Source organism: Numida meleagris, chromosome 2 (assembly GCF_002078875.1).
Source record: "Numida meleagris isolate 19003 breed g44 Domestic line chromosome 2, NumMel1.0, whole genome shotgun sequence".
NCBI classification, from domain to species: Eukaryota; Metazoa; Chordata; class Aves; order Galliformes; family Numididae; genus Numida; species Numida meleagris.
Window position 1 is genome coordinate 9,176,588 of NC_034410.1, and position 12,547 is coordinate 9,189,134.

At 41.8% G+C, this 12,547-nt stretch overlaps 1 protein-coding gene across 5 annotated transcripts in view; it reads left to right on the plus strand.

Annotated features, from left to right (window-relative positions):
- ZMYND11 (zinc finger MYND-type containing 11) overlaps nucleotides 275-12,547 on the plus strand; it is a 103,324-nt gene continuing 91,051 nt past the window's right edge. For all 5 annotated transcript variants that reach the window (XM_021385385.1, XM_021385384.1, XM_021385387.1 and 2 more), the window contains exon 1: nucleotides 275-496. The gene's annotated coding sequence lies outside the window, so the exon portion shown is untranslated. The remainder of the gene's footprint in view (nucleotides 497-12,547) is intronic.

Sequence of the window (12,547 nt, forward strand, 5' to 3'; positions counted from 1 at the left end):
GTGCTTTAGTTTCTGGTGCTCAAGGTGAATATCCACTTTTGAAAATGTTTTCCAGTATTTCTCCAAGATGGACTTCATGATAACAGGAATTGGCATGTTGCAGAGTCAGATAACTGGTACATTTTTCCTCTGCAATAAGATAGGATCCACATCTAACAGTGTGATAGAATACATTTATAATAAATAGTTAAAAATCTGTTTCACATGTATTAAAAAAAATAATAAAAGAAACAAACAGCAACTCCAGTAGACACCACTAGAGTTCTCCTTCTCCCAAATATCCCTAGCACCATCCTAAACCCTGTTTACCCCAGAAACCTGAACTGTGGACAGACAGAAGAGGAGAGAGAGAGAGAAAATTCAGACACAATAAAACTCTGAGGGGAAAAATATGTGGAAGGAGGAGGCAGCAGCGGCCTGGGGAAGGGATTGAAAAGTTTCCCCTGGCTTAACTTCGCCCCCCCTGCAGCAGCAGAAGCAGCGGCAGCAGCACAAGGTGAGAGAGACTTTTAAGTCTGGGAAGGAGGGGTGTGTGTGCGGGAGGGGGGGTTGAATTTACAGCCCCGTGGATATTTCTGTGTCTGCCTCCTTGGCTTTGGGGTGCTCGTGGTACCGCGTCTCATGCTGGGTGGATTTTTTTTTAATATGATGGAGGATTATAAACATGGCGCCTTAAAAAAACTACAAAATCATGTACACACTGTTCCAAGGAGATGGGGGAAAGGGGACAGGGGAAGGGCTGGGCACGAGGGGAGGGGGCAATCCTGCCCCGTGGGGGAGCATATGGGGAGGGGGGAGCAATTATACTTAATAATAAAATGTGTGGGGCTGCGGGGGGTGGGGGGATGGAAGGCGGGATTATATATATATATGTATGTATGTATATATATATATGTATATATAATTTTTCGGAATGGGAAGGATTATCGCAGCCCGCTTGGAAATCGAGGAGGAGAAGGGGACGGCGGCAGAGCGCGTGTGATTATTAACAGCGATTATTTTTGTCCCTACACCTTCCCCGCTCGGACTTCGGCCGCCAAAAGCCGGCGGTTTCCCCGAGTTGCAGCCCGCCTGGATCGGGCCGTACAGAGCCGGGAGCCGATGGGTGGGGAGGGGGACACACACAGAAACGCTCCGCGCGGGCCTGCAGGGCGCGGAGGAGCCGGGGACTCGCGTGAGAGGCGAGGCCGAGCGGGGTGTGGCGCAGCCCGGCCTCGGCCCCACCACCCCCCAGCTCCGTTCCCACACGCGTGGCACCCGCTCGGCTCTCCGCTCTCCCCTCCTTTCTCCCTTTCTCTCACTTTTACCCCACCACCCCTGCATTTCCTCGCTGAGATGGGGGATGCCTATTCAGAGGAAGGGTCTCGGCCCGAGTAATGGCAGCTGCTCGACAGCGCCGAGAGAGACGGCGGCTCCTCGCAGGCCGAGAGCGGGACCGCGGCTCCCCTTCCCCGCGGGGGTGGGAAGGAGAAAGAGACGAAAAAAGGGGTGAACTCGGAGCCCCGGCCCTCCGCCTCCGGGCGGCTGCGGGAGGGCTGTGCCGCTTCCGCGGCGAGGACGGTGGTGGAGCCGAGGGGACAAGTGGGGGCTCGGCTACACGGACCGCCCGGCCTCCAGCGCGGCCCCGAGGCCGCAAATCCGCCCTGGGCTAGGGACGAGCGCCTCATTTCTCCGCTGTCCCCCCCTCCGCGGGTGAGGGCCGTGCGGAGCCTTCCCACTCCCTCCAGAAATAGTTCCCCCGGCAGGATAGGGCCCCGCGGGCCGCGGCGGTCGGGTTCAAGGAAAACCTGGACTTGCTTTTGGCGGCATTTTTGTATTTTTTTTGTTTGTTTGTTAGTCACGCACCCCCGCCCCCCTAAGCCTTGTCTCCGCATAACTCTGCTCCGTTCACTGTCTGAGGCGTTGTCCTCCATCCCCAGCCGCGGGGATTGTCCAGAGGCCTATCCGTCTTCTTTCTTTTATGAGGAAAAGATGAAAGCGTGTGTGTGGGGGTTTCCAGTGGCAGGGATGATCGGGAGCCTCTGTGTGCTTTCCTGACCTTCCATGTGTGCCAGAGAAAAGTCCTCCTGTAAAATATTAAGGACTTGGAAAACTTTGTGCCTCTTTTTTTGGGCTTATCCTGAAAGCAGCAAGTTTAATTTGGGAATTTATTTTTTGTTGTCTGCACGTGTGGCAAGTGCAGGTGCTGGAGCGAGGGGTGGCTTAAGGAGAGAAAAAGGGATTAAGAAAAAACTCTTTAATTTGGTGCTGGTTGGTTTTATAATTGCGTAATTTGGTATTTAATGTCCTTGAATTGTCTACCACAATCTTTGTATTACAGGAGTAATACTATTTGTTGTGAAGAAGTGTTGTAAGATCTTGCTGCAGTGAAAAGGGCCAAAGGTAGAAAATGCTTTCTTGTCTCAGTGATGCTTTGTTTTGTTTTCTTTTCCTGCACTTTTGTAGCAATTCATGATAGGAAATTGCTGAATTGACCTAGGGTGAGCACTGGGACAGGTGTTGGGGTTAGAGTGAGAGTGGAAGTGCCAGCTTGTGGTTTAGATTGCAGTCCTTTGGTCTGTTCTAGGCCTCATTCTTCAGTGGGAAGGATCTGGCATCTTTCCACGCCTTTTTTTTTTTTTCTTTTAAATCTTATCAACCGTTCAGAGCATGCTACAGAATGCCTTTAGGGAAGCCGGCTATTTGCTGACTGCAAGTCAGGTGAAAGTACCCTCAAAATAATTCCCTGCGTGGATTGTTGGTTACTGCCAGCTTTTCTGTGCCTAAACAAACGTTCTCTATCCTGACCAGATATGCAGTGGGGAACAGGATGGAGTAGGTAGTACTGCAGAGAGCACTTCATCTTTCTGATTGTGAGTTTGGATGTATGAATGGGGGAAAAGGTTACTGTATTAATGGCTGTTTGTTGGCTGTGCTCTGGTCTGTGCAGTCAGGGAGAGGCACCTGCAATGTGGTGTCAGAGGCAGCACCCAAGGACAGAGAGTCTTCCGGTACACTCCATTACCTGAAGAAAAATGACTTCTTGTGGGCTGCATTGCATGATGGAAGTTAACTTGTGATAAAGTTAGGTGCAACTGAAGTACTGACTGTGCAGGTGTTGGGTGAGCGTTGTTAGACTTTGGTGGTGTGCTAGGAGAATGCTCATCTTTCAAGTTTTATAGCACTAATTTGACAGAGAAGTGCTTTCTGTGGAGAAGTGAAAAGGATCAGGCTAATTCTGTCCATAATGTTTATCTGAGTGTTAGTAAACTAATTCAGGATGGCACATTCATTTCAGTGTATGGATGTTCTTTATTTATCCAAACATAGGAGTTGAGCTCTGCTCACAAGATTGTGACTGGTGAAGTTTCTCCACCTTCACATGTCACTGCTTGTTTGGTGAGAGCAGTGGGTTGGAGTGTGCTCACTTCTACACCATTGCCCGTGAAAAGTGCAAGGGGCTACAAGTGTCCTCCATAGCACTGTAACTGCTTTATTTTTTAGGGTTTTTTTTAATTGAAACACAGATACTGTTTTTAAATACACATAAATTTTAAAAAGTTTAGTCCCTGTGGACAGCAATGCTAGTAGTTTGCCTTAGCCCTTATGTAGTGCGGGCCAAAGAAGTATTTCTGAACTTTTTAGGAAAAATAGGACACTACTGAAACAACACGAATTTGCTGTCTGTAATCACTATGCCCAGAGTGTATGTAAGTGCCAGGCTTTTTGCTGTAGCCTGGTCCTGTGCCCATTGTGTTGGAAGCGCTGGGTGGTCTGCATGCAGTTGGTGCTTAGGTGGCTGTGTGTCCACCTGCCCTTATAGCAGAGAGGAATAACTTTTGGGATTTGATAGGGAAGGAGCCTGGATCGTCTTTTCAGCCTAAAATCATCTCAAGAGCAAATGAAATAGTGGAAAGTTGTGAAACATTTTCAGCATTTTCACCTTGTTGACAGTACAGTCTATTGGGTGCTATTCGTGACACGGTTCTCCTGGAAAAGAAGATGAGGAGGTGGATGAACAGCAAGTATGTCTTATAAAGTCCCCTTGAAGTGGCTCAGACTACATCTAGGCTGTTGTGAACTGCAGCATGGGAACCTCTGAACTGTGCTAGCATCCATCTCTGAATTAGGATGAAATACTTCAGAAAGATAACAGACAGCATTTGAAGAGGTTTTCTTAATTCTACGTCTCCAAACCTCTCTGTAAATGTCTGCATTGTCTAGTCTGTTAGAAAAATGTCTTGTTTCACACAACTTGAAAATCAGGGAGGATTTTGGAATCAGAATTATTTTAGAATTGGCTATCTGGCTTCCATCGGTTGAGTTTACAAATCTTGGACATGATGTGCAACTTGCTTTCATGTTTACTGCCCTCCGCTGTTGTACAGAGCATTTAGTTCTGGAAGTTTTTAAGAGCTTCAGACAGTGAATCCCTTCAGGATAAAAGATCTGAAAGAGGAACAAGAGTTCCTTATAGCAGATGGCTTGAAGAAACTTCTGATTTTCTGCTTACATTGATTGAAGTGTTTTTAGCTAGCTTCAGAGTGGCATACATGTCAGTAGAAATAAGTCTTGTATCCGTATTGTAGGTTGTTGCAAATACTAGATAGAACTATTAAAAAATAAATAAAAATCTATCCAAAGTATGTGTGGCTCACATACCAGTGATAAACTTGGTTCATAAAATGCTGAGCTGTTCAGAATCACTGGCCATATGTGTAAAAGACTTTTTTTTTTTGCTTTAGGTTTCAGGATGTGGTGAACACTCCCATGGTACTTGGAGCGTGGTGCCCTTGGTAGTTGGGCAGTGCAACATATGTCATCTTTTATATAGCTCATATATTTTAGTCTGTCAGAGTTGGTTGTGCTAAGTGTTGTGAACAAAGATTGTTCTTGTCAGGTTTTAGATGATTTTTGATCAGTTGAATGTAAATTTAGCTCATAATTGGGTTATTGTTCTAAGGTTTAATCTGCCAACTGGGAGAGTACAGCCTGCAAAATAGGTAGTTTATATGATGAGGTAATGATTCTATTTTGCAGAAAATTCTTTAAAAGTTAACCCTTACATTCCTAAAAAGTTTTAAGTAATTTTCAGCACATTGTAAGGATGCAAATTCAGTCTGTTGTTTGGAGATTATTTATTTGTTTGTTTGTTTGTTTGTTAGGTACAGCTCAAATTTGTCTTTACATAGTGGAAAAAATTGTTTCTCTGAAGGCCTTTATTCCTGGATGTAGTGTAGGTAACTGGGCATGGACCAGTGGATAGCAGAGTAGCTGTGTATGGTATATATGATATACTGTAGGCCTCTACCTGAGCATGTGAGTCCTTGTGGCACCCAGAACTCATTGTTTTCAGAGGCCTGTCTGCATGCATCGCTCTGGGAGACCAGGGCTGTGGTGGACCATTTTTTTTCAGTATTTGGTTTGGTATGCATCGATATAAGATGGCTGCAATCAATTTCTTAAAATATACAAGATATTTAAGGTGAACCTATTTGAGATACAAAGCTATACAGAGCTAAGGGCTACTATTCCTTATGTGTCAAGGAAGTTTCATTCATATTTTTAATGTCTCAATTTTGTTTTCTTTCCCTTTGAGACAAACAGGATCTTTTAGTCTTGTGGGCAGGTGACAGCAGGCGCAGTGGTGAGGCACTGTGACATGACCATGAATCCAAGTTAATGCTCATGTCATCTAATTTTAGGACATGCAGCTTTGGTAATATCCTGTCATAGACGGATCCTATAGTTCTACCACACAGATAAATGCAGTGTTGTTATTGAGAGTTTTGTGTACAGAAAGACTTTTTGATTTTTTAATTCTAATCTCCCATTTTCCACTTCAGTCAGTGAAATGCAGTTTGTGCTGTGAGACAAGTATAGAGGCATATAATTTGAGTTGAGAATACATTACTGGTTAAAATGGCAAGACCATAGTATTTCAAAATTACAAAAATATCAAGAATTCTAAGTAAAGTATTGTTACTAGTGCCCCAACAGTCAGAATAGCTTTGAATATGCCTTTTTACTATATGCAATATTATATTTCAAGATAATGTAGTTGCAGAATAAACATTGTAAATCGGTGATTATGACTCTTCATACCAACCCTCAATTGCAATATCATTTAGGGGGAATTATGAATAAATACTTTTTGCCCCAGAGATAGTGAAACTTGTTGACAAAAACAATAAAGTTGGGCATACCTGCCAAAATAGCAGTGACTTCCCATTCACCTTTTCTGTGGGAATTACATTTTTGCACATGAAGAACTGATCTCACTCTGTTAGTTCATTTTTGTCCATAATACCATAAAACTAATTTGAGTTCGAGTCAGTTTAAAAAAAAAAAAAAAAAAAAAGCTAAATACACTGGTGTTTACCTCGGAGTTCTCACATGTTTTGTTTCCTTTTCCTTTGTTAGCATGTTAGAAGTAAACATGAAACCAACTTGCCTTATATTCAGATATATGAGTTTCATGCCACTAAGTTAACTCATGTTTTGGTTATGGACTGCAGGAGTCTGCTGTAGGTGCAGGACCCAGAAGTAGCATTTTGGAAAGTGGATATTTGTACTTGCACGTTGTGCACTTACAGCATGGCATTGTTATCTGATCTTTTAAACATAGGTGGATGGGAGTAGCAGGTGGCGAGTCGTGGGATATTGTATTTAGTTCCCTAATTTTGGCAGAGTGATTCTTATCTTACAGTGTTACTTTTTGTTGGAAACTTGGGGAGCAGCAATGAAGCGAAGCAAAATGGTGTTGCGGGAAAAGGATTAGCAGAATCCCAAAGTAGCTACAAATAATACACAAAGAAAAATAAATTAAAAGGATGTGAGATACGTTTATTGCTCAATAAATCTTCACAAAGATCTGAGAGACAAGAGAGCTATATCTTTGTGAGAAAGCTATCATTTTCTGTTAAGTCTCAGACAATGCTCAGTATTCAGTAAGAGATCCTCTCTTCTACAAATAACTGTTTGAAATTACAGATGTTTCTCGAGTCAGAAACCAAGTAGCAGCCATGTTTGCCATGACTGTTTGTGCCCTTTTACTACTTCTTGGTGTTGTTGCTGATAAAGGAAAGCTTCCAAAGAGAAAACTTTGTGCTTTGCAACGTAACATTACAGTGCACGCATTCACATATACAAATTGAAGTGGAAAATTTACCTAAAAATTATGGAGTTTTGTTTCTCTGGTTTTCCTTTGGATCATTTGTTAATCTTGAGATCAGTACCTTCTGAGCTGCCATTGACTGCAGAGTGATCTTAAGCCCAAGGTTCCTGCACGGTCCCTTCTCCCCAACCCAACCAATTGCTTAAGATTCATGTTCAAAATTGTACAAAATCAAAACAAAAGAATAGCTATTTCATAAAATGTAATCATAGGCCACTGATTGTTCACTGATGAAAATTGATGATGTTCACTGCAGAAAATTCATTGTTACTGGTAGATTAATATTAATATGATGACGGAGACCTTGGTCATATAAGCGTTTGTTTCAGGCAGACGTAAAAATGCATCAGCGTTGGAGCATACGTACTGATGAATCAAGTTTATTTTTCATATTTTTTTAATTAAATCTTTACATAGAACTCCCATATTAAAGGAAGACCACAGTTGCAGTTCATGTTGCCTATATAATTTTATGAAATATTCTAGTTTGGATACTTGACTGGAATACTCAGTGTCATGTTGGCATTTTTCATGTCTGTTAAATATCAGCTGTGTGAATACTGTTATTTTGCAAAGGTTTTTTTGTACATGCTGAATTTTACATTGCTGATCGTTCTCATTGAAGTTAGGGCAGTTTCCTACATACATGCTAATCCTTGAAGGAATTTACAGTGTACATGAGAAAAACAGAGGAAATATGGATAACATTTTTCTGTTAGTGACTTTTAGCATCTTACAGCCTGCATGTTATAGAAGGACTTAATTATAAGTAAAAGAAACAGGTAAAAGAGGAAGTGTGATCGTTATCAGCCATTTTCACAGAAACCAGACTGGCACAATTTTTAGCTTCGTGTAAATGTAGTTGAGGCTTCAGGACATTCCTAAGAACCAACCTTTCCAGGAACCTTTCCTTGAGAAGTGGAGTTCCAATGTCAGTCATCTTTCTTGTGCATGCTGATATTTGAAGATAATATAGCACACTGAGTAATATGGCATTGATACTAATGTTTTCTGGGTAAAAAGGAGAACTTTGATTTCATCAATCAACATAGCTTTCTGAAAACATTTCTTAGCTCAGTGTGGATGCAGGTGAGAGGAGTTGTATGCTCAATCATCAATAATTCCCATTGACTTCTTGGTCAGTCTGGCTAGAACATCATGTCAGGTTATTTAAAAGCTGCCGTATTAAAATCTTTTTTTCTTTTTTTTTTTGCAAAAGATTGTTTTATTTCACTGACATGTATTGCTGAAGGAGAGTTTGCAGTTGGGCTGGTGCTGCTGTGTACCTGGGGGCATTTCAGACTGGCTGTTGTATAGCAAGAAGCCTGGCTGCTATCAGTCCAGTAATTGCATCTTTCAGTTTTGTAGCTTTGTCATTATCACTTCTTCCATTGATGTGATGTAAGTAGACTTACAGGAAGTACTTGTTGTAAGAAAGATTCTTCCTTTTCCCGTGCGCCTTCCACTCACCGGCTCCTAGAAGGATTCTTTATAAAATCTCCTAACTTGGAAGCATACCCTTGACTTCTCTCTTATTCCAGACATGAGAGCTTCTCTTCTAATTCAGTGTGTATTCAGTTTGTACCTTTTAGGAAATACAGATTATTGGTCAAGTACCTCCAGGTGCCAATGCTATTAGATTTCCTATCCGCACTGGCATTCTTTATCTCAGTAGTTCTAAAAAAAGTTTTATAAGAGTAACCTGTTTACAGATTACAGTCCAAGTGTAAGCCTAACTTGAATTTCTAACTTCTAAAGCGGTGTAGCTTTCAATCAAATGAAAAGGTTTTTGTCCCTTGTAGCAGCACAGAAAATGGTGATAGTCACCAGCTGAAGGTAACCAGAGGCATAGATGCTCTGAGTCCAGGTGTGCCCAGAAACGGAGCAGCATATGCTCTGCCAGGGTAGTGTGTAAGCAGTCACGATGTTTCCTGGGCCACGGGGAAGGAATGGTGTCCAAATTTCTGCTTGGCTTCTCTTCCATGACAGTTGCCTTTCTTGATCAAACTAGCGTGTTTTGTAATACAGAATCTGGCAGTGGCTGGAGGCAGATCTCAAATGTCTTCTAGAAAGGAGCCAAAAATCACCAATTTTATGAGGTTGGAGGAAGTTATAGAGAACTTTGTTCTCCAACAATAATTAGATCTCGGTTTCTGCATTACGCAGCAAAAATTGTATTTATCCCAAAACTCTGTATTTCAGATTCTCTTTCATATAATAGCTGTACGCTTGATATTATGACATTAAAGCTGCTCTTTTTTGGGTCAAGCCTGTTCTGTCCTCTGAATGCCTCACAGCCTTCCTCTGCAGTGCTCTCTCTCTGGTATTTATCCAGAGCTCCTTCCTCACTTGCAGGAAAGAGCCACGTGTACCTGCCTGCTCATGTGGTGTTTGATGGAGGTAAGAGACCTTGAGGGGTGAGTTAATGGAAGGCCCTAGTGGTTTGCTGCAGAGTGCAAATAAGAGCTGGGAAATGCATGAATGAAAGGAGAAAAGAAAATTTGGGTGAGATGTGCATTAAGCAGAAGTCCAGGTATATGGCTCACACAGTGTGTGCCTGAGAGAACCGGTTATTTTGTTAAGATAATTTGGTGCAGCACCACTGATTTCAGTGGTGCAATATGAGTTTCACCTGCAGAAAATTTTCTCCCGACTGTCTGGGAATGAGAATATATAATGAAGTGTTTATGTATGAGTGACAGGGAGAGAGCGTGCGAGAGGGAGAGCGCATGCACACGTTTTCAGGCCTGATTGATTGTATGAAAAAAAAAAACTGGAGTTGAAAGAACATTATTTTAAATTAACATTCATTATCTTCACGCGTGAGATAACAGTTCACTTTGGCCAGATCCTAGCACTGTTATGTATCTTGAGCAGAGATTGCTTTTTCCTTGAACGAGGTTATTCAGTATAAGAACTGCAAAATGTAAGCTGCTTTTTGACAATAAAAATGTGTTGTTTAGTCACCGTGTATTAGAGTAATACTGCTTTATTTCTGTTAGGGACATGTGGATTTTTTTTTTTCAAGTAAATTGTTACATTTCTTTGAAATATAAAAAGTAAGATAAACCTTTCCTTGGCTCTCTGATCTCATGCTTCGAGAAGCCTGCAGCCATTTTAATTCATGCTGCATTCATTGATCTATCAGATTATTTAATCACATTGCAGCTAAGTCGTCTGACTGTTGGGCAGTGTTGAAGAGTTTTGTAATATCGTGGGGTTATTGGCTTCTAAATGGCACTTCTGCAAAAAGCAATGAAATATTCCTGTTAGCTTACAACAGTATAAGGGAAAGCACAATTGAATTCATAGTCTTATCATGCAAATTTTTTTTTCTGCACATGATCTAAATAGAAAAAAGTGCTCACTGCAGCAAAAAAAAAAAAAAAAGGAAAAATTATTTTGATCTTTCTTGGCACTTTGGCTTTAAGATACAGAGTTTTGCAACATTAAGTCATGTAATTAGGCATCAGCTTGCTATTACATGTTTTTATCACATACGTGGTTTGCGAGCATGAAAACAAAAACCACATTTAAAAATGATTACCATAAGTAACTTTCTAAAACTAAAAAAAACCCTCTAAGAATGGCTTATTCTTTAATTTTAAATATGATCGTGCAAAAAAAAGTGAGAAAAGCATACTTTATATATTCAGCAGCAGAAGGAAACTAATTTCCTAGACTATAAGTGCTGCTATTGTGCTATAGTGGAAGCACAATGATCTAGATACGTAAAAAGAGAAGAAATGTGGCAATAGTGTGTGGCAGTGGAAAGAGGAGAACAGAGATGTGATGCTCTCAAGTGTCTGGTGTTTACAGAGGGAGCTACTCCCAATGAAATAAACCTCTTCCTGGTATGCAGTAGGCAAGCATATTGTGTAAAAAGAGGTGGTAAATTCTTTGACAGTAGTGTGCTTGGCAACACTGGTTTTTAAAGGATTTCTCTCTTCAGTTAATTCCCTACAGAAATGAAAAGGAGAGTTCATGCTCTTCTGAGGTGTTGTTTTAGTTTGCCATAATGAAGGTGGAACAAGAAAGAAGTAAAGTTTCATACAAACATGGGCTTCTCCACACAGTGCTGGGATCTGTGCTTCCAGCTTGTTCAGTGAAAGCTTAGAGCCCAGAGATGGTAATTCCATCCATCTGCATCCCTTGGCATTTCCTTGTGCATTCCTGATGTATGCTCAAAGCTGAATCAAAGGAGTGGGTATGGTCATGTTAAATCTCTCTGTTACTGTACCATCAGGAGAGAGATTCTAAATGACGGTGTGTGTCAGTTGCTCATCTTTGTTGTTGAGTGCTCTTACTAAGCAAAATATTCAATGGTTTAATGCTCAGACAATTTTAATAGCTCCCCTGCTTTATTACACCAATCTATGACAATTTTGGTACAACTTCTTGTCCTGCTTTCATTTGGGCTCTGTAGGTTGTAATTTCTTTCTTCAAGTATTAGACAGTTTGTGCATATGAGTCTGACTGTAGAGGAGGAATTTGAAAGTTTTTATGAATGCTGTCCCCTGGCCAAGTGTAGTGAGGCAGTTTAAATGAGGATGTGATGTTTGTACTTGCTTTTGGGAGAGCGGTCCATAGGCGACAAATTCGAGATGAACATGCTGTGCCCATACTGCGTGCTTTTTGCCTGTTGACAGGGACTTTGGTCATGGAAGGGTAACTCAGCAAGTTTAAAAAAAACAAATAAACACAACATCATTGGTGTCGAAACCCAGCTACATGGCCAAGGAAAATGTAAGCTGAGTGATAAAAGAAACAAAAAAGTCTATTTCAGTGTGACATCCTTGTAGGTTTTCAGGGAGCTGAAGATGCCTACTGAAAGATGCTTCAAGGGTACGTGCGCTTTGCTACCGGCAGTGCAGGCTGGGTCCCACCTGTGCAGCTGGGGTTATGGGTGGTGGTGAAATGGCAGCCCAGGTCACCTTCCTGGTGGCGTGATGGCCAGGTAGTCGTCACTTGGATCAATAAAGTGAAATGCAAGGGTGCAGTGGTCTCAAACCTGTTCATACCTACCTCACTGAACTTCGGAAGCACAAGAGCTCTTGACAGTTTGAAATTACAGCCCTTTGTTTGAGCTTTACTTCAGAATTGAATTGAATTAATGAAATTAATTGTGGAGAGCAGCCTGTAACTGTGGTTGCAGGCACCCATACTGCTGGCACCATGGTCTGCGTTGCCGTGGTTTGCCTTGCATTCCAATGACGACCTTCACTTCCTACGTCTTGGTCTACTGCAAGCTGCAGTGCAGGTGTTTGTTAACGAGGCTTCTGCACCCTTGACAGGTACACTAGGTGATGGGAAGGAGATAGCTTATACTGTACTGCTTTGAAATTTTGTTGGAAGTATGTATTTGTGTTGTTATGGTTTTGACTCATTAAA